The 2500-nt window shown below is 50.2% G+C and overlaps 1 protein-coding gene across 2 annotated transcripts in view; it reads right to left on the bottom strand.

Annotated features, from left to right (window-relative positions):
* Window positions 1-2500, bottom strand: part of nrn1la (neuritin 1-like a) — a 34821-nt gene that overhangs the window by 1151 nt on the left and 31170 nt on the right. The window lies entirely within an intron of this gene.

Genomic DNA, 2500 nt, shown 5'->3' with positions numbered 1-2500 from the left:
CTGGCCAGCGGGGCAGACGGGTGGTGCCATAGCAGGGGAGCGTTTGGGCAGCCTGAGGGGGATGTGTGTGGATGTGTGTGTATATCAGTGTGTGTGTGTGTGTATCTGTGTGCGTGTGTGTATTCATATATGTGTGTGTAAGTGTGTGTGTGTGTGTGTATATCAGTGTGTGTGTGTGTATTCATATATGTGTTTTTAAGTGTGTGTGTGTGTGTGTGTAAGTGTGTGTGTGTAAGTGCGTGTGTGTGTGTGTTTATCTGTGTGTATTCATATATGTGTGTGTAAGTGTGTGTGTGTGTGTATGTATATCAGTGTGTGTATTCATATATGTGCGTGTAAGTGTGTGTGTGTGTGTGTATCTGTGTGTATTCATATATGTGTGTGTAAGTGTGTATGTATATCAGTGTGTGTGTGTGTGTATTCATATATGTGTGTAAGAGTGTGTGTGTGTGTGTGTATCTGTGTGTATTCATATATGTGTGTGTGTGTGTGCGTGTGTATATCTGTGTGTGAACGTATGTATTCATATGTTGTGTGTGTGTGTGTGTATGTATTCATATGTGTTTGTGTGTATACCTGTGGCAATGCATGAGAACTGCACATCTTGGAATTCCAACAGAAATAATATGAATTCTCCCTCAAGAGACCTCATGTGTACCTCATGCCTGATAGCCCAGAATCCTTTACACCAAATGTTAGCATGGGATGGAGGGAGCATGCACCTAACATTAATGCACACTTTAATGGACTGAAGACTGTGTGTGTGTGTGTGTGTGTGTGTGTGTGTCCCATGCATGTGTGTCTGTGTGTGTGTTGCACCTGTGTGCGTGTGTGTGTGTCACGCGTGTGTGTGAGTTGTACCTGCGTGTGTGTGTCTGTGTGTGTGTGAGTTGCACCTGCGTGTGTGTGTCTGTGTGTGGGTGAGTTGCACCTGTGTGTGTGTGTGTGTGTGTGTGTGTGTGTTTGGGCCAGTCTGAAGTAGCCTGGCTCCCAGGTGGTGTGCAGTGCACCCATGAATGTTTAAAGCTGAGCTGCACCAGCTGATGATGAATTACAGATGTGTGTATATATAGAGAGAGGGAGAGAGAGAGAGAGAGAGAGAGAGGGAGAGAGAGAGAGAGAGGGAGAGAGACTACATCTTTAATAAGAGTTCGGGGGGAGGTCTCTGTCAGAGTCGGAAGTTTGGGGGGGGGGGGTGTTGGCATCATGTACGGGGGGTGGGGGGGAGTAACAGGGTGGTGAAGAAAGGAGGGGCACTTGAAGGACCCACAGAGAGGATGAGGATACTTGTAGTGTACTAGGAGATTAGGCTGCTTGGGTGGGCATTAACAGAACGTTGCTGCAAAAGTCAACCTACCCTGAATAAATAAAGGTTAATTAAATGTGAAAGAGAGAGAGGGGAGGATGGATGGATGAGGGGGGAAGAATGAAAAGGAGTGGAGAGCAAAAGAGGAAGATGAAGAGGGAAGGAGAGAGTGAGCGCTTTCCCCGAGAGTCACTCCATCTGGATCCTCACTAATACATGAAGCACCAGGGACAGAGAGAGAGAGAGAGAGAGCGAGGGAGAGAGGGGGAGAGAGAGAGGGGGGAGAGAAGGATGGAGAGGGATGGAGGAAGGGAGAGATGGAGAGAGGGATGGAGGGAGAGAGAGAGGGAGAGGGATGGAGGGAGCCGGGAACAAGAGAAAAGTGAGGAGTGCAGAGACTCTGTCGCCCATGGCCATGTATCGATCCTCCCCTCTGCTCTTATTTCCACAAGGAGCTGCTATTTACTACAGCACTGAGGCTATGTGTGTGAGTGTGTGTTTGAGTGCGTGTGAGTGTGTGCCTGTGTGTGTGTGTGTGTGTGTGGGGAGGGGGGTGTGTGAGTGTGTATGTGGGGGGAGGGGGTGAGTGTGTGTTTGAGTGTGTGTGGGGGAGGGGGGGGTGTGTGTGTTTGAGTGTGTGTGTGTGTGTGTGGGGAGGGGGGTGTGTGAGTGTGTATGTGGGGGGAGGGGGTGAGTGTGTGTTTGAGTGTGTGTGGGGGAGGGGGGGGTGTGTGTGTTTGAGTGTGTGTGTGTGTGTCGGGGGAGGGGTGTGTGTGTGTGAGTTGCACCTGCGTGTGTGTGTCTGTGTGTGGGTAAGTTGCACCTGAGTGTGTATGAGAGTGTGTGTGTGTGTGTGTGTGTGAGTGTGTGTGTGTATGTGTGTGTGTCGGGGGAGGGGTGTGTGTGTGTGTGTGTGTGAGTTGCACCTGCGTGTGTGTGTCTGTGTGTGGGTGAGTTGCACCTGAGTGTGTATGAGAGTGTGTGTGAGTGTGTGTGTGTGTGTGTCGGGGGAGGGGTGTGTGTGTGTGTGTGTGAGTTGCACCTGCGTGTGTGTGTCTGTGTGTGGGTGAGTTGCACCTGCGTGTGTGTGAGTGTGTGTGCATGTGTGTGAGTGTGTGTGTGCGTGTGTGTGAGTGTGTGTGTGCGTGTGTGTGTGAGTGTGTGTATGAGAGTGTGTGTGTGTGTGAGTGTGTG

Source organism: Conger conger, chromosome 6 (genome assembly GCF_963514075.1).
Source record: "Conger conger chromosome 6, fConCon1.1, whole genome shotgun sequence".
Classification (NCBI taxonomy): domain Eukaryota; kingdom Metazoa; phylum Chordata; class Actinopteri; order Anguilliformes; family Congridae; genus Conger; species Conger conger.
This window is presented reverse-complemented; position numbering and strand designations above follow the sequence as displayed.